Genomic DNA, 19,552 nt, shown 5'->3' with positions numbered 1-19,552 from the left:
TTCGCCCTTCGGTTAGCCATCCTGGGTGAGTCCCATCCATCAGCAACTGGTTCATTTGTGCAGCTAGGCGCTCATGGAGAGCTGTGAGTTTCTTTAGCCAGTAGGTGTGGACCATATCCGGGCCTGGTGCCGTCCAGTTTTTCATACCTGAGACTCTTCCTTGTATATCTGCCGCTGTGATGGTAACTGGGTTCTGTTCAGGGAGGTTGCTGTGCTCCCCTTTCAGAGTCACCAGCCATTGTGCACTGCTGTTATGTGCGACCTCCTTCTCCCATATGCCTTTCCAGTATCTTTCAGTTTCCAGCCTTGGAGGGTCTGCTCTGCTGTTAGAACCCTGCCACTGAGCATACACTTTCGCAGGTTGTGTTGCGAACAGCCTGTTTATTCTTCTGGCCTCATTCTCTTTCGTGTACCTCTTTAGGCGACTGGACAAGGCCTGGAGCCTTTGTTTGGCAGTTTCGAGTGCTTCAGGTATGGTTATCTGCATGTACCTCTTCGGTATTGGCCTTTTATTCACACCTCTCTGGAACTCCGTCAATTGACTCACATCTTTCCGAGCCGCCTTGATCTTGGCCTCCAACCGTCTTTTCCATGGTGGGTAATGAATCTCGTGGCTCTCATGGTTGCTCTTGTAGCCGAGCATCTCTAGGATCACTGATGCTGAGGTGTATATCAGCTCATTGGTTTCCGTGATCATTCCGGTCGGGATCGTTCTCAGTGCTGCATTCACAGTTTCCATGAGACTTTCAGGTGGTACTTCACATAGCCGTTGTAATCGGTTTCTTAGTTGCCCAGTTTTCATTCTTGCCATGATCCTATCTCTCAGGTCAGTTGCTGCCTCGCTCAGCATTTCATTCATTGGGGCTTGCCTCCCAATCTCTGGTTGAACCTCTTCCTCTGATGTGGCAGCCTGGGGCCCTCCACCTCGGAATTTGTGTTGTACCTCATCAATCTCAAGTTGTGATAGCAATTGCCGTTTGTGGATATTGGAACACTGAGCTACTAGTTGTTTCGTGGTCAACCGTGACTGTGGGTTTCGAAGTAACCATTCAGCCCCCATTCTCCGCATGTAACCCCTCTGACTAGGGTTGCTTGAGTAGTAGCATTCCAACAGAGCCATGTTATCACATCTCGTCCATCTCCGCTTTGTTCCAGTAGCCCATTTTTCATCAGGGTGCTCTGGTTCCCCAGCACCTGACGCAGACCTTGTTTGGCCGGGCGACGTCTGAGCCGGCATGTCATTCCATTTATTGTCTCTCATCAATTTTATTAGGTAGGCATTAACGTGAAGGGTCTTGCCCAAGGACCCACACTGGATGATGTTTTTGTGCTCATTTTCTCTGCCACAAGTGGGATTCTAACCCTCCCATATGCCAAACTGATGCCTTATTGGATTGGATTGGATATGCCTTTATTAGTCTCACAGTGGAGAAATTTACATTTCACAGCAGCAAAGTGATGAAAGGAATGGAAGTAGAAAAACGAAATACATGAGCTGCTGGAAAGGCAGCCACTCTCGCGGCGCCGTCTTGAAGTCAAAAGAACAAAAAAAAAAAATCGGCCCCATTTATATATCCCTAAGGGATATATAAATGGGGCCGATACATTTATATATCCCTAAGGGATATATAAATGGGGCCGATACGACCAGTCAGACTTTAGTTCGCTGACGAAGCCTCTTGGATAGGAGGCGAAACGTCCGAAACCTTCACTTTTGTACAGATGACGGCTGAAGAAACCTTCTCATCGATGGACCACTCCTGTACGACTGAGAGCTTACACAGACATATATATATACAGTAAAGTTTCGTTATATCGATACCGGATATATCGATAGTTATAACGAGACTTTACTGTATATATATATATATATATATATATATATATATATATATATATATATATATATATATATATATATATATATATATATATATATATATATATATATATAGTAAAGTCTCGTTATATCGATATTCGAGGGAGTCCGAAAAAATATCGATATAACCGGGACTATCGATATATCCGACCCTGTTTGCATGTAATTTTCTCCGTGCGTGCATAGAAATAGTATTGATATAACCGGGACTATCGATATATCCGATATCGATATAACGAGACTTTACTGTATATATATATATATATATATATATATATATATATATATATATATATATATATATATATATATATATATATATATATATATTATATTTCTATATACACTGTATATAGAAAAGGACAAAGGTGGATCGTTAGCCACAATATCACTCTCCCTCCCTCCTCTCTCAAACATACACTTGAGGGTTCTTCTTTGGTGCTTCTCTGGTACCTTGGTGAGGTGGAACAAGCACCTTCTACACACCAGCTTTGTCTGTCTCTCACCCTCAGCACCCCTCCCCCCTTTTGTCAAAGAGAGTGGGGAGAAGAGAAAAAGCATAAAAGGAGGGGGTCTGAGTCTCAGACACAAAACAAAAGTTGCCCCCGATGAGGCAAAGGCAAGCTCAAACTGCAAATTTTTACACCCTACATACACATGGACACTGGCAGTTTCTTTTCTCTCCCTCTTTGTCCCGTTCCTCTAACTGCTCTAGATGTAAGGAAGGGGTGGGACGTATGTCAAAGAACTCACACTGCAATATCAAGTACTATGCCCAGGACTACGATGGAATGTTAATCTAATAATGTCAATGAAAGCTTAACGGAAAACGTTTGGACATTCAAGACAGGCCGAAAGGGATGACTGGATTTAAAATAAACAGACAAAGTAGAAATCCCAAGCAAAGGGGAAATGCCTGAGGTTTAGCATTCCACTACCCTGGCAGTGCTGTTTCATCTCCCTAGTGTTGTGGATTCAATTGTTTCTTCTAAAAGAGTTGGCCCACCATGCACCACTGCATTTACATTTCGTTACTGGCCACAATACCACTCAACAGTGGCATTTATCTACAGTAAAGTCTCGTTATATCGATATTCAAGGGAGTCCGAAAAAATATCGATATAACCGGGACTACCGATATATCCGACCCTGTTTGCATGTAATTTTCTCCGTGCGTGTATAGAAATAGTATCGATATAACCGGGACTATCGATATATCCGATATCGATATAACGAGACTTTACTGTACTTTGTTTCTCTTTAATATATTGATTGTATTCAAGTAATTTTACTTTGATTATGTTTTGTGACCCATTTAAAATCTATTAAAGAGTGGAACTCTCATAGAAATTTTAAGCCAAAATGTGTTTCATCTACTGAATTGTGTAAATTAGAAAAATGGCATGTGAGGGATTTAAATGATGTGAAAATGCTAACAAGGAGTAAGACATGCAAACCATTTGAAAACCACATGGCCTGCAAAAAACATCTATGGGCAATAACGCAATTGGCATGACATAAATACAGGATGTAATTTAAAATGATTTCAAATTATATCTTTAACAATATGCTATTCATGAGAAGACCCACAAACTGATCACTCGAGGGCCGATGAAGAGATGAATAGTGTCCTTGTTAAATACATTTTCAAACATTCATATTCTCCATTTTCACCGTTTTTTAAAAAGACACGTAACATATTGTTAGCGTGTCAGCTTTGTGATATTCAAGCACAAATGAAATGCTCTGCGAAAGAGGTAACTTAAATAAATTGCCACTTTTTTCACACATTCCCACAATATAGCGGTCCTCCTCTACAAAACGAGACATGCCATTTCACATGCTAAGTCCAAATTCTTCTACTTCAGCCTCTCCGAAATGAAATGCACCAACATATGCCTTTTGGCTACATGTTTGTGGGTGAAATGACATCGGAGGAATCGCAGGCTGTGTGGCGTTCACTCCGTCCAGTTTGTAGTCTGTTTCAGCCGGAGGGAATGCCAGAACTCACTTAAGTGAAGTGTAACACTTTGTGTCTGCTTAAGAAATTCTCACGTACCTGTTTTTTAATGAGAATAATTTAATGTATACACAAATCAAGCAATATGTATATATATATATTTACAGTGATACCTTGGCTTACGACCTTAATTGGTTCCCAGACAGATTGTGTAAGGCGAAAAGTGTGTATCCCAAAAATTAATTTCCCACAGGAAACCATTAAATTGAGAATAATCCGTTCCCAGGTCCCCATAAAACATAATTTTCTCAGCCTTATAACTACACAAAATATACCTTATTTTATGTATAATAAATGTGCTATGGCATTATAATTAAAGAAATAAACTGTATAGTATAATAACGTCATTTTATTTACCTTTGTGATGGTCGTTGATGGCTTGATGGAATGGAGTAGCCGGTTTCCTCAGCTTTAAACACTTTATAAGGAACGTAACCTTCTTCTTTCACCATGTTCAGGAATGATCACTTGTAGGTACTTTCTCTGTGATAATTTTATCAAGTTCCTCATCAATTTTGTTCTGTTTAGCTGGGTTGATAGCTTTTTGCATCAAGTGTACAGATGGCTTCTGCGGGTTGTTTGTGGAGCATGATTGATGGGATATTTTAACCTAATCATCTCCTTCATGAGCAACATCATGTGTTCTCCTCCATCTTCAAAGCGCCTTCTATTTTTCGTCATGGATGAAATACCACGTAAGTATATGTTGTAACTATTTTTTGAGCTATTCAGAAGAGGTTTACCTTGATACTGAAATGCATAAACTAACGCTATCTTGTTTATTTACCGAGAAATATTGAAAAGTAAGGAGTGTCCCAAATTCGGTACCCGATGCGAATAATTGTAAGTGAATGGTGCGTTTTCCACTAATAGCTGTACCTCATAGCTTTGGATTCTCAATATGATTGTTGAAACGGAGGTCCACATGTTTTTTTTTCTAAGCCTCAACATGGATTGCGCAATCACTATGCTAACTGTGCTCGCTTGCTCTGCAGTGAGACCGCATTGCTGTCCTTCTGCATATCGCTATTAAAGCGTTCAAACACGTTTAGTATATGAACCAAATTTCTACAGTTTAGCTGGTGTATATAATGTCCAGTAACTGTACATTATAAACACCGTACTACAGTGTTTATTGTGTTTTATTTTTATCAAAACTCTGTGCGTAGGTGAGGTACACAGTTCTCCCGCCTCATGACAGGGGGCGCTTGTGATTCCAGAGATACTTGCGACTCCCCTCTCCCAGCAAATTGGCGTTTTCATGTTTATGTTTGTTAAAGTAATTATAAGTGCCTTGCATGCTGGGTCCGAGAGGACAGTAATTTCATCTGTGCTGTATGTCATCCATATTAGCATATTTGACAATAAAGCTGACTTTGACTTTGACTTTTTTGACTTTGACTCCACGGCTGCAGAATAATAGAATTAGGGACAGCAAGCTACAGTAAACACTTAGCAAGTAAAGTGCAACCCGCCAGTCATTTTTTCGTGTTGCTTGGCCTCATTTTCAGAATGGAGGATTACATATATTAATTGAAAGAATTTTCTAAACTGGACTTTCAATCGAAGCAGGAGATAATAATTAAAGGAAGACCAACACCGGAGCTAAAAGATTTGCTTCAGACAACGGGACAGAATACTCGCCCTTTTCAGACGGACTGGTACACACGAAAAGGCTGGCTGTGTGGATGTCCAGCAAGAAACAACCTTTTCTGCTTTTCCTGCCTTCTGTTCTCAACTTATGACAATGTCTGGACTCAAATGGGATATTGCGACCTAAAAAATTTACGACGGAGCCTCATCAAACATGAGTGGTTGACCGCGCACATCCAAAGTCAAATCGCGCTAAAAACATTCAGGATGTCCAGGATCGACTTGGCTTTGGATGAACAGCGAAGACTCAACATCAGCATCCACAATGCTCAGGTAAAGGAGAACTGGGAGATTTTAAAAGATCTCATCAATGCCACCTGCTTCCTTGCCAAACAACAGCTGGCATTTCGTGGAAATGATGAAAGTAAAGGCTCTGCTAATCGTGGCAACTATGTTGAACTATCCCATGCTTTCACTGAGAAAGATGACAGGCTAGCGAGACATTTGGAGACATCCACTGTATTTTATGGCCTGTCAAACAGAATACAGAACGATTTAATTGAAGCAGTTGGTGATGTCATTAGAAATGACATTAAAAAGGAGATTGGTGCCGCCCCATTTGTTGCTGTAGAAGTAGATGAGATTGTCATTCTCAGCACTGAAAAGACTGAAAACATAATTGGAAATTGGATACTGGAGCCAATGTGAATGTCATTTCAGAGACTGATTTCATGAAGATCAGACCGAGACCAAAAATACACAGAGCAAACATGAAAGTAACAGCTTATGCGGGTGCAGTCATACCAATGAAAGGAAAATGCATTGTGAATGTGACACATAAAGGTCAATTACATAAGCTATCGTTCATCATAGTTCCAAGGGATGTGCAGGGTCTACTAGGATTGTCGGCATGTGAGAGACTACACCTAGTGAAGAGAATTCTTGTCATGGACAGACAAAAAGAGACAATATATAATAAACTGATGGAGCAGTACAAAGACTTGTTTCAAGGGTTAGGCTGCCTACCAGGAGAACACACAATCAGAGTGGACAAAGGTGTGCCACCAGTCATACATCCATGCAGTAAACTCCAAAAGCAGCTAAAATCAAAATTGGACAACATGGAGAACAGGCATGTGATAAAGAAAATTGATGAGCCGACTGACTGGGTGAGTTCCCTCATTGTCGTAGACAAAAAGAATGGAAAACTCAGAATATGCCTGGATCCAAGAGATCTAAACACAGCCATCAAGGGAGAACACTTCAAGCTACATACTCATGAAGAGATTATGGCACAGTTTTCAAAGGCAAAGTATTTCAGCAACTAGATGCTTCTTCAGGATTTTGGCAAATGAAGATGAGCCAAGTTCCAAACTATGTACTTTCAACACTCCATTTGGAAGATACAGATTCCTAAGACTACATTTTGGAATGGCTTCAGCTCCTAAAGTATATCACAAAACAATCAACATGATATATGAGCACTTGGAAGGAGTTGATACCTCGATGGATGACATCATCATTTAGGGTGCCACCAGGGCTCAACATGACGAGAGACTGAAAGCTGTGCTAGAAGCAACAAGAAAAGCAAACCTGAAACTGAAAAAAGAGAAATGTCAGCTAGGTGCAACAGAATTGACATTTATGGGAGATATCCTCGGCAGTGAAGGTATCAGACCAGACCCACAAAATGTGTCTGCTATAGAAAACATGCCAAGGCCACAATGCAAAAAAAGATGTGTAACGGTTAAATGGGATGATCACATTCAAGAACCTCAACTCTATCCAGAAATCATTAACCAAACCCGCTTACACAAAGCAACACAGAAATATCAAATGACAAAATAAATTAAACGGTTATATTTATTTAGTGATCTGTACTATTTTACATTCTTTTCCATTTAACTTCACCATTTTTGGATTTTTTTTTTTAAATCGCTGAATTTTCACATATACTGTTCAGATACTAAGTAGAGACGAGCGGTGAGGCAACAGCCGGCTGAGCCTCACCATGGATTGCGCAATCACTATGCTAACTGTGCTGGCTTGCTCTGCAGTTAGACCGCATAGCTGTCCCTCTGCATATCGCTATTAAAGTGTTCAAAAGCTTTTAGTATATGAACTACATTTCTACAATTTAGCTGGTGTATATAATGTACAGTCACTGTACATTATAAACACTGTACTACAGTGTTTATGTTACTTTTATCAAGACTGTGTGTATAGGTGAGGCACACAGTTCTCCTGCCTCATGACAGGGGGCGCTGGTGATTAAAGATTATTCCTGCGACTATTCGGCTGCAGAATAATATAATTAGTGACAGCAAGCTACAGTAAACAGTTAGCAAGTTAAGTGCAACCATCTCGTCATTTTTTCGTGTTGCTTGGCCTTATTTTCAGAATGGTGGATTACAAGAATTTTCTAAACTGGATTTTCAATCGAAGCAGGAGATAACAATTAAAGGACGACCAACACCGGACTGGATAGCTCACAAACCGTGAGGGATGAATGTAAATCTCCTGGACAGCTTCTCAGCTTTTTGGCCAAGAAGGATCTCATTGAAACTATTCCTGAAGCGACAAAGTTGCTCCAGCTCGTGCTCACTGTTCCAGCTACTACAGCATCAATGGAGCGGTCATTCTCAGCACAAAAGACTGAAAACATACAGTCAGAACAGGACTGATCAAGGACGACTTTCTTCACTGGCAGTGATCTCCATTGAGACAGAGATACTTTTAAAACTGAAGAAAGATAAGGAAGACTTCTACAAAGAAGTTATCGATGCCTTTCTTCAGAAGGAGCGGCACATGGACTTCATTTACAAGTAAAGGTAACAGGATACTAACGTTTTTTTAAATTATTGTTTTTAATGCTACAGTTTGTATATATAAAGAATGTTGACATGACAAAACACGTTAACTGTTGCCAATCAAATGGTGAATAATCTACTCGGTGGAGTTCATGTTTGTAAATCTGACTATGATGCCATGAACTTGACCGCACGTCACTGACTACAACGCTAGGCTGCAGGCTCTGTAGGCTGTGGGGGAAGAAATGCAAAATGCCTGCTAGGGAGGAAAGAGTTAAATCAGAAGGAAGCCAGGTGTTGAACAGAATAAATTGGACAGAATTAATAAATTAATCTTGTAGACAGCAGGGGCATCGCGGTGTCGGCCGAGGAGTAGGAAGGAAGAGAGAGAGAGAGTCGCGGACTGGGAGAGCATTTATATAACGGACAGGGTGTGACGCAACAGGATATGATGTAATGGGATGTGACATCATGTAAACGAAACTGTTCGCTTATGAACTTTTCGGTTTACGAACGTTACATTTATGAAAATTTTACCTTGGCATACGAATTATTTTTCAGGATACACACGGAGCTGCCACAATGAGTCATGTGTCTTTCGCGAATGAGCCCGTTCTCCAAACAAGGAAATGGCAGCGGACTTTTTTTGTCCTCTATTCCCCGCCCCCAGTCATCGCTTAAAGCCACGTGATTGCTCAAGAACGCAGCAGTGGGGGATGGGGTTCTAGGCAGAGAAAGAGTGAGGCCGCTCTCCAAAAAACAAAATTGGCGTCAATGCTGGCTAGGCTACCTAGGAAGGACATCAAAAGGGGTGAGGCCTAGAAATACATTGAAAAGAACCCCATCTTCAGTTTCACCTCAAAAGAGACTTTGTTATAATTTAAGAATTGGAAGGGACACTATTCTTGCCTTTTTTGCCTGTGAATTCCCCCTGAAACTGCTTATCAAAATCTTTGTTTGCATTCAAACCTGTCACCTATTGCACTCCTTGTCCTGCACGCTGACAGCTCGCCTCTCATGACATCACATATGGTGGAGGATGTGGGCACTGGACAAGCGTAAATCAGTGCATGGACATAGATAGAGGTTTGTGTTTTGTTTTGTTTTGTTTTGTTTTGTTTTCTTTTGTTTTGTTTTGTTTTCCAAATTGACAATATCTCCAATTACAAATTAAAAAATGGAAGACATCTTGAAAACCCTTCTTGCAAGTCAGGAAGCCCAATATCAGGCCATTTGGCTCTCCTCGAGGAGCAAAAGAGAGAAAATGAACTGAAGGCAGAGGAATTGCTCTTTCATAAACAAATGGCCGCCAGGAACATGCCCCAGGTAAAGGCGGGTGATTTTATAGCCAAGATGTGGAGGATGATATTGAGGCGTACCTGCATACATTTGAACAGCCACTTGAGAACAGTGGCCCAAGCAGCAATGGGTGGGATTGCTAGCATCCTTCCTGACAGGGAAATCTCTGAATGCTGTCCGGGACTTGACGGCAGACAGAGCAGAAGACTATGATTATCTAAAAAGTGAAAACCTCAGCCTACATGGGCTCACCAAGTTCGGGATGGTACAGCGCTTCCACACCTGGACGTTCCAGCCAGACCAGCCTCCACGGGCACAGATGCACAACTTGGCCCGCATCGCCCGGAAGTGGCTGGAACCGGAAAGGAACACGGCAGATGAGGTGGTGGAGGCCATTGTAGTGGATCGCTACTTATGGGCCCTTCCCTATGAGGCAAAAAAGATAATCAGTCAGCAGTCGCTGACTACTGCCTGTCAACAGTAGCAGCAGTGGAGCAGTACCAGGCCACAGCGGAGATGCTGCGAGCAACCAGGAAGGAAACCGGCAACACATCCCCACCCCAGACCGGAATGGACCGCACAAAGGTGCCTATGCCTCCCAACGCAGCCAAGATGGCTCCAGGCGGCGTCAGAACTTCTGACTCTCTGTCCCCCTTCTGATTGGACGCGACTGCCCGGCCTTTCACCCACTGTGGACAGAAACACAGGAAAGACTGGCCCGACCACCCCTGAAGGGGAGAAGTAAGACGCATGTAAATAATCAAGCCTACCCCCCAGATTCACTCTCCCCAGCCTGTGCTATTCTAGAGACAGCAAATGCACCACCGCAGACAGAGTCTGGCCCAGAGATAGCTGAGGAGACTCCAGCCCCAGAAAATCTCCCGGCTACCAGCTGTGCCGAGAACCCAGGGGCCCAGAAGCTACCTCGCCTAACAGGCCAGTATGGTACAGTGACAGGATCCTACCCTTGCTAACGCCATGAAAAATGTGCAGGTCTTAGAGGGGGTAGTACTAGGGGAAAGGACAACTCCCACATACCCCCATTTTGCTGTTGACCGGGGGTTAATATTCCAGGTAACGAAGCAAAATGATGAGTTACAGGAGCAACTTCTCGTGCCACAGCCACACCGAGCGACAGTACTGGACTTGGCACACACACACCTGCTAGGGGGACACCTCAGGGTAGAAAAGACAAAAAAGAGAATCTTGCAACGGTTCTTCTGGCTAGGGTGCACAATGATGTGGAGAACTATTGTCATTCTTGCCCTGAGTGCCAACAGGTGGTGCCAAAGCCCACATACAGAAACCCGCTCATTCCCTTACCCATCATTGAGAACCCGTTTTAGAGGCTTGGGCTGGATATAGTTGGACCTCCACCAAAGAGTGCTAGGGGACACCAGTATATTTTAGTGATGCTTAATTATGCCACTCGGTTTCCAGAGGCGTTTCCCCTCAGAAAGGCTACCACAAGGCAAATTGCAAAGGAACTGTTTACTCTCTCCAGCAGGGTGGGAATCCCAAAGGAGATACTGACAGACCAAGGAAGCCCCTTTATGTCCAAGGTCATGAAGGACCTATGTGCCCTGCTCAAGGTCAAGCAACTGAGAACTTCCATCTACCACCCACAGACGGATGGGTTGGTAGAACGGTTCAACAAGACACTCAAGGCCATGATGAGGAAAGTGATCAAAGAAGATGGCCAAAACTGGGATGAACTGCTGCCATACGTATGATTTCCTGTGAGTGAAGTACCACAGTCTTCCACTGGTTTTTCACCCTTTGAGCTGTTGTATTCTTACAGACCCCGGGGACTGCTGGATATCGCCAAAGAGGCTTGGGAAGAGCAGCCATGCCGACAACGTACCCTCATCGAGCATGTGGGGGAGATGAGGGAAAAGATGAAGGCCATTTATCCTGTAGTGCGAGAGCACATGGAAGTGGCCCAACGACAGCAGCAAGCCTCCTACAATAGACCTCCCCAGCCTCGAGAGTTCAAGCCAGGGGACAGAGTGTTGGTCTTGGTGCCAACCACGGAGTGCAATGTTCCTGGCATCCTGGCAGGGGCCCTTTGAGGTCATCGAACGCATGGGAGAGGTCAACTACAAGGTGAGGCAACCTGGTAAGAGGAAACCTGAGCAGATTTATCACGTTAACCTCCTAAAGAAATGGCATGCCAGAGAGGCACTGTTCAGCTGTCTTCACCCCAGCGAGGCGAAGGAACTGGCAAGAGATGAAGTTCAGATGGGTCCGAATTTGTCCCCACACCAACGCCAGCTGACACTCGAATTGGTTGAGCATAACCAAGACGTCTTCTCATCCATACATGGACACACAGAGGTGGTGCAACATGAGATACGCACCATACCTGGAAAAACAGTATACCAGCGTCCATACCGTGTGCCGGAGGCCCATAAGGTTGCTATTCAGGAGGAGATAAAGAAGATGCTGGAACTTGGAGTATTTGAGTCCCAAAGTGCCTGGGCAAGTCCGATTGTGTTGGTTCCCAAGCCAGACGGGTCAATACATTTCTGTAATGTTGTTGTCGGAAGGTGAATATGGTGTCTGAATTTGATGCGTATCCAATGCGTGTTGATGATCTTATTGACTCCCTGGGACAGGCCCGCTTCATAACCACTCTCGACCTCACAAAGGGTTATTGGCAGGTGCCCCTGACCCCGGCATCAAAGGAGAAGACAGCCTTCGCCACACCAGAGGGACTCTACCAGTACACAATGCACCCGCCACGTTTCACCGCCTAATGGGTCGGATTCTCACCCCCCACAAGAGGTACGCAGCAGCATACTTGGATGATGTCATACAGAGTCCCGACTTTGCTACTATAGCAGCCCCCATGACAGAATTGACGACCAAAAAACACTCCCGCTTGGTGAAATGGAGCCCAGGGGCCATCAATCTGAAACAGGCACTGTGCTCCAGTCGATCATGGTGGCACCAGACTTCAGCAAGGACTTCATTGTTCAAGCTGAAGCATCTGAAGTTGGTCTGGGGGCCGTATTCTCGCAAGTACATGGAGGAGAAGAACATCCCATCCTTTACCTGAGCAGAAAGCTATTGCCCAGGGAAAATAACTATTCCACAGTGGAAAAGGAGTGTCTTGCCATTACATGGGCTTTGGAGTCATTGCGCTTTTATCTCCTGGGAAGATGTTTCACGGTGGTCGCTTATCATGCTCCTCTACAATTGATGGCCAAAAGCAGAGTAAACAGGTGGTTTTTGAGTCTGCAGGCCTTTAACATTTCTGTGGTCCACAGGGCTGGCAAGCGCCGAGGCAATGCGGATGCCCTATTCCCAAAGGGAGGCCTTCCTTGCCTGTTTCAGATCCTTCACCCCGCCGAGGACGTCGGTCTCAAGGGGGGGGGGGGGGTGTCATGTCACGAGAGGCTGGGTCCTGGAGGGGAAATATATTCCCCTAAGAAGACCCAGCGAGAGTTTTGGCCCCATGTGGTGGAAGGCATCAGTCCAAACTCCACATCTGCGGCTGATCATGGCTTTATTGGCATGCAAGGCTTTTAAGGCTCTATTGTTGTCCGCTGTGGAGGAACACCGAGAAACGGATAGCTGCATGGAAATTCATATATATATATATATATATATATATATATATATATATATATATATATATAGGCCAAGATCAAGGCGGCTCGGAAAGATGTAAGTCAATTGACGGAGACCCAGAGAGGTGTGAATAAAAGGCCAATACCCAAGAGGTACATGCAGATAACCATACCTGAAGCACTCGAAACTGCCAAACAAAGGCTCCAGGCCTTGGCCAGTCGCCTAAAGAGGTACACGAAAGAGAATGAGGCCAGAAGAATAAACAGGCTGTTCGCAACACAACCTGCGAAAGTGTACGCTCAGTGGCAGGGTTCTAACAGCAGAGCAGACCCTCCAAGGCTGGAAACTGAACGATACTGGAAAGGCATATGGGAGAAGGAGGTCGCACATAACAGCAGTGCACAATGGCTGGTGACTCTGAAAGAGGAGCACAGCAACCTCCCTGAACAAAACCCAGTTACCATCACAGCGGCAGATATACAGGGAAGAGTCTCAGGTATGAAAAACTGGACGGCACCAGGCCCGGATATGGTCCACACCTACTGGCTAAAGAAACTCACAGCTCTCCACGAGCGCCTAGCAGCACAAATGAACCAGCTGCTGATGGATGGGACTCACCCAGGATGGCTAACCGAAGGGCGAACAATCCTGATCATGAAGGATTCCTCAAAGGGTGCAGTTCCTTCCAACTATCGGCCAATAACCTGTCTCTCCACAACATGGAAGCTCATGTCAGGCATCATTGCGGCTAAGATAAGTGGACACATGGATCAATACATGAGCAAAGCACAGAAAGGCATTAGTAGAGATACTAGAGGTGCCAAACATCAGCTGCTGGTTGACAGAACAGTCGCTCAAGACTGCAGGTCCCGACATACCAACCTGTGCACAGCCTGGATTGATTACAAGAAAGCATATGACTCGATGCCACACACATGGATCAATGAATGCTTGGAGTTGTATAAGGTCAACAGGACCCTGAGAGCCTTCGTTGCAAACTCGATGAGGATGTGGAAAACCACACTTGAAGCCAATGGCAAGCCACTAACGCAAGTGTCCATCAAATGTGGCATATACCAAGGTGATGCACTCTCCCCACTGCTGTTCTGCATAGGACTGAACCCCCTCAGCCAGATAATCGCCAAGACAGGCTATGGATACCGCCTCAGAAATGGAGCTACGATCAGTCACCTCCTCTACATGGATGACATCAAGCTGTATGCTAAGAGCGAAAGGGACATAGACTCCCTGATCCACATAACCAGGATCTACAGCAGTGATATCGGAATGTCATTCGGGCTGGAGAAATGTAGTCGGATGGTGACTAAGAGGGGCAAGGTAGTTCACACTGAAGGGGTCTCACTCCCTGAAGGAACAATAGCAGACATTGAAAACAGCTACAAGTACCTCGGTATACCACAGGCCAATGGCAACCTCGAATTAGCAACAAGGAAAGCGGCTACGAACAAATACCTCCAGCGGGTGAGGCAAGCCCTCAGTCCTCAGAAGCCAGCTCAATGGCAAGAACAAGACCCGGGCAATAAACAGCTATGCCCTGCCAGTGATCAGATACCCTGCAGGAATAATAAGGTGGCCAAAGGAAGAGATTCAGACCACGGATGTTAAGACCCGAAAACTCCTCACCATGCACGGAGGGTTCCATCCCAAGTCCAGCACCCTGAGACTGTACACAAGCCGTAAGGAAGGAGGCCGGGGACTAGTGAGTGTGAGAGCCACTGTCCAGGATGAAACATCCAAGCTCCATGAATACATCAAAGAGAAGGCTCCAACGGATGATGTACTCAGAGAATGTCTCAGTCAATGGGGAACAGAGGATGAGGTGCTGGAAGAGGGACAATCATGGGAGGAAAAGCCCCTAAACGGGATGTACCACCGAACCATAGCAGAAGTGGCTGATCTCAAGAAGTCCTATCAGTGGCTAGAGAGGGCTGGCCTAAAGGACAGCACAGAGGCACTCATCCTGGCTGCCCAAGAGCAGGCCCTGAACACCAGAGCCATAGAAGCAGGGATATACCACACCAGACAAGACCCAAGGTGTAGGTCGTGCAAAGAGGCACCTGAGACAATCCAACACGTAACTGCAGGGTGTAAGATGCTGGCAGGGAAAGCCTACATGGAGCGCCATAACCAGGTGGCTGGCATAGTCTACCGAAACATCTGTGCGGAGTATGGACTGGAAACCCCAAGGTCAAAATGGGAAACACCTCCCAAAGTGGTGGAGAATGACCGAGCAAAAATCCTGTGGGACTTCCAGATACAGACTGACAAGATGGTAATGGCCAACCAACCAGATATCGTGGTCATAGATAAAGGTGAAAGGAAAGCCGTTGTCGTGGATGTAGCGGTCCCGAGTGATGGGAACATCAGAAAGAAGGAACATGAGAAAATCGAGAAATACCAAGGGCTCAGAGAGGAGCTAGAGAGAGCCTGGAAGGTAAAGGTGACAGTCGTGCCTGTGGTGGTCGGAGCACTTGGGGCAGTGACCCCCAAACTCGACGAGTGGTTGCAACAGATCCCGGGAACAACATCGGATATCTCGGTCCAGAAAAGCGCAGTGCTGGGAACAGCACGGATACTGCGCAGAACCCTCAAGCTTCCTGGCCTCTGGTAGAGGACCCGAGCTGAAATGGGGACAGACACCACCCATAGTGGGTGAGACGAGGATTTTTTTTATATATATATATATATATATATATATATATATATATATATATATATATATATATATATATATATATATATATATATATATATATATATATATATATATATATATATATATATATACAGTAAAGTCTCGTTATATCGATATCAGTTATATCGATAGTACTGCTTATTACGATACTATTTCTATGAACGCAAGGAGAAAATTTACATGCCGCAGGATCGGATATATCGATAGTCCGGTTATATCGATATATTTTCCGACTCCCGAGAATATCGATATAACGAGGCTTTACTGTATATATATATATATATATATATATATATATATATATATATATATATATATATATATATATATATATATATATATATATATATATATATATATATATATATACTATATATATATATATACTGTATATACTGTATATACTTTACTGTATATATATACTGTATATACTTTACTGTATATATATATACAATGAGAACTCAACTTACGAACTTAATTGGTTCCCAGACAGAGTGTGTAAGGCGAAAAGTGTGTATCTCCAAAAAAAAATCCCATAGGAAACCATTAAAATGGGAATAATCCGTTCCCGGGTTTCCATAAAATATACTTTTCAACTAAACAAGCCTTAAAACTACACACAACATACCTTATTCTATGTATAATAAATGTGCTATTGTATTGTAATGAAAGAAATACACTGCATTGTATCATAAAGTCACAAAGAGAGGCACATTACATGAGGACTGTAATTAAAGAAATAATCTGTGCTGTAAAATAATGTTTTTTTCAACTTCTTCGATTGCCCGAGACCATCGCTTTGAGAGCACGGAAACACCTTTTGCAACAGACGCACCTTTGATGGCTTCTGTGTTCCAGAGAATGGGAGCAATGGTTGACTTAGCATAGCCGTGCTCGGCCACTAAATCACACAAACGCACACCTCGTTCCTGTTTGTCAATTATCTCCTTCTTCTCAGCGACGGTGATTTTATTTTGTGTCTTCCTGGGCTGAACACGAGCCTGTGGTGTTTTTTTTTTGGTCCCATCATAGTAAAATTATCAGCAAAAAGCTCCAAGTAGGCGATCGATATGTGGATTCAATGAGAGGGGGTGTTCAAAGTAGCGCCGGCTGGAGCGCTGTTCGGTCGTGTGCTTCCGCGGAAGATCACTCCGCCAGCCGTGGTGGGTGTGTATTATGAAAATAGTGCTTATTATAAGGTTTAATTTTCATAAATTAGAGGTTCTTAAGACGAAAAGTTTGTAAGATAAGGTGTTTGTAAGTTGAGGTCTCACTATATATATATATATATATATATATATATATATATATATATATATATATATATATATATATATATATTTCTGGGAATTTTTTCAACTTTCTGACCACTGAACACACATTCTGTGGTTTGAAAAGCCCCATGTGGGTGTGCAAACTTAATTGCCCAACACCAAACTGAATATCAAATGTGCCACCCAACTATTACCGGGCAAGATTATACAGAAGAACGGAGAGTTAAATTCTGTCAAGGTCCATTGTGTCAAACAGCAATAAATGTGTAATTTACATTGAAAAATCAACACAAAAATTTGCATTTGTAGTCCAAAAACATGACAAAGTAGACAATGACTTAAAGGCCTCCTGTAATAAGATCGAATAACTGTATTATACACTCAAAAGAGCTTGTGCTGTTGTTTTTTAAGGCTTTGTAGCACAACTCGTGACCTGTAAAAACCGAGACATTTTTCTTGTTTGTTTTTGATATCTGTTAAATTGGGTCTCCACCCAGCCTTGTTTAGTTATCCAGCTGGGCACTAGGACAGGTGACATTCCACAGGGGCCATTCATGGAGGAGAGGGACTTTATTGTAAACATACGGACTGTTTTGGATTCTGTATCAAAGTACCAAGGTGAAATGTATGTTTGGACTGTATTGGTCTGCCTAGAGTATTTATATGCAGGATTTATAGCCCCTGTTAGTTAGTTTTTATAAAGAGGATTTGAAGTGAAGAAAATAGGAGCATCCTCCAGATACTATTCTTTGTGCTTTCAGAAAACCAAATGCTTTATTGGATTGGGATCCAATGCCAGCGACATGGATTAGGGCAGACATTACGTAGTCATGTGGGCTGATTTGAAGCCTGAACGTTTGAAGCCCACCACAGAGGACTAACTAATGAAGCTTAGCTAATGAAGTATTAGTTTTTATTTTCATGTCGGTTTTTTGCTTATGAGATTTAGGTTCTATGCATTTCATTTTGTTTCTCTCTGGTCAATGTTCTTCCTTGCTGTTCGTGCAAGTGCTTTTGCTTATCACTTTTTTTCTTTTCCTGGTCCTTATTTGACCAGCAATTTAGGTTTCTACTTTGTCATTTTTGTGTTAAATATTTTGTTATATAGGTTTTTGTCTGGTCTCTACTATTCTGGGATCCAAAAACCTTATTCATTTCGGTTGAATCGTAACAATGTATGGGTTGATAAATTTGTCATTCTGCTGGACAAAGGCGGAACTTTGTTGGAGGGCAACACGCAAAAGATAATATAACTCTGACTCCATATTGTTCTTCTGGTGCTGAGATACATGCAATTAGACAAGTCAAACACATGTAATGTAGTGCTAAAAATGAGTATATTCACAAAGTGACTGCTATATTTCAGTTCAAAAGCAAAAACCTTGACAGCAACCTTATGATGTCTATGGCAGATGATGCCGCCAGGTAATCAGGGTGACCTCCATAAGCAGATGCAATGTTTTAAACATAGAGTTATTAAAGGAGATATGCACATTCAAAATACAAGAACGTTTTGACATTTATGGATTAAATGAAGGCTGACGGCGGCATTGTGGTCACCTGGTTTGCACACTTCACTGGCCAGATGTTTAGGGTTTGAATTAAGCGCCCACCCTCCTGTCTGGAGTTGGCATGTTCTCCCTGTGCCTGCGTGGGCTTTCTCTTGGTCCTCTGCTTTCCTCCCAGATACCATAAACATGCATGGCAGGTTAATTGGAGACTCTATATTCTTCCAAGATGTGATTGTAAGTGTGAATGGTTGGTTTCTCTATGTGTAGAGGCTCCAGCACGTCTGCCACCCTCCTGACAATAAGTAGTTCGGATAATGGATGAATGGATGGATTCATACTGGCAGAGCCGATTTTGTTGTTGGTAGTCCTGTGAAATGTATCAATAATATTGTCATCGCAATTGCCCATGCCATATGTGGAATGCAAAAATGAGCAACAAATTCAAAAGGAATTATATTCTTCAATCTTTTTGAGTTTGAAATCCAGGGCAATCTAAAGTATAATACCGACATTATATCTACATGTCATTACTAACACCAAATGACATTAGATAAGAATATATTGAACCCCGTCTTTTTACAGATGAAAAAGTGCTTTTTTTAGGTAGATGTTAAATATCTGAATGATAGATATTGAAATCAAGATACAATGAGACCTCAACTTACGAACTTAATTGGTTCCCAGACAGAGTGTGTAAGGCGAAAAGTGCGTATCTCCAAAAAAAAATCCCATAGGAAACCATTAAAATGGGAATAATCCGTTCCCGGGTTTCCATAAAATATACTTTTCAACTAAACAAGCCTTAAAACTACACACAATAAACCTTATTCTATGTATAATAAATGTGCTATTGTATTGTAATGAAAGAAATACA

At 43.0% G+C, this 19,552-nt stretch overlaps 1 protein-coding gene across 5 annotated transcripts in view; it reads right to left on the bottom strand.

Moving 5' to 3' along the window:
* The window catches only part of arvcfb (ARVCF delta catenin family member b), a 263,119-nt gene that overhangs the window by 134,823 nt on the left and 108,744 nt on the right, over positions 1–19,552 (bottom strand). The gene's annotated exons all lie outside the window — the stretch shown is intronic.

Source organism: Hippocampus bargibanti, linkage group LG04 (genome assembly GCF_051943395.1).
Source record: "Hippocampus bargibanti isolate YZ-2025 linkage group LG04, ASM5194339v1, whole genome shotgun sequence".
Classification (NCBI taxonomy): Eukaryota; Metazoa; Chordata; class Actinopteri; order Syngnathiformes; family Syngnathidae; genus Hippocampus; species Hippocampus bargibanti.
The sequence above is the reverse complement of the archived record's forward strand: the minus strand, read 5'-3'. Positions and strand labels throughout refer to the sequence as shown.